The sequence below is a fragment of the Penaeus monodon genome, chromosome 15 (assembly GCF_015228065.2).
Source record: "Penaeus monodon isolate SGIC_2016 chromosome 15, NSTDA_Pmon_1, whole genome shotgun sequence".
Taxonomy (NCBI): domain Eukaryota; kingdom Metazoa; phylum Arthropoda; class Malacostraca; order Decapoda; family Penaeidae; genus Penaeus; species Penaeus monodon.
The window spans coordinates 4,040,863-4,041,612 of record NC_051400.1 but is presented as its reverse complement, the minus strand read 5'-3'; the positions used below and the strand labels follow the sequence as shown (position 1 = coordinate 4,041,612).

At 38.8% G+C, this 750-nt stretch overlaps 1 pseudogene; it reads left to right on the top strand.

Moving 5' to 3' along the window:
- Positions 1-750, top strand: part of LOC119581685 — a 17,958-nt pseudogene that overhangs the window by 10,105 nt on the left and 7,103 nt on the right.

The window sequence follows — 750 nt, the reverse complement described above, 5'->3', positions numbered from 1 at the left end:
CTACACACACACACACAATAGATAAGCTCCTTTTCTCTGAGTATGCGTTTGTGGAGCAATAAAGCACAAATAAACTCTGGCGGGTAACACTGTCATGACTTTCCTACAGCCTCTGTGGCTCATGGCATGGACCCTCCTACGTCGCTATTAATTGGAAGGGAATGTTCAACAGGCCCATGGTTCTGCTCATCATCTGGACCCCAGTATCTGTCAAGGCCAATGCCTTCTACAAGGTCCTTGTGTTCGCCAACAATAACCGCATATCATAATGAATCTGTGATATTCACTGTGCCTAACAAATGTTTATTTTTTCATCAGATATTATAAACTTCACCAAGGAGCCTCCAAATACTGCTTATGATGCATTGATACGATCTGGTACGATGTTAATAAATAACCCAGTTATGAATGAGTATGTTCCAGAGTATTAGGTAGGGATATATATTTGACATCAGTACGCCATATATCGATATAATGTCATGGATAGTAGGTAAAGTCCTTGTATCAGTCGAATTCCTGACTTAAGAGTGATGAATGCACTTTGATGTACCTTTCCTTTTGTAAACTCTATAATCTGTATCTTCCTACACACACGCGCGCGTACATCTATGTATGTGAATTTATTAAGTCATACAGTATTCGAAAGTTTGCCTTCGCATGCATTTTACTTACAGTCTACTTATTGCATTGTTAACTGAATAACCAACAATGCTAGATGGTTCTCAAAGAATAAAATGCTAGGTATATGGT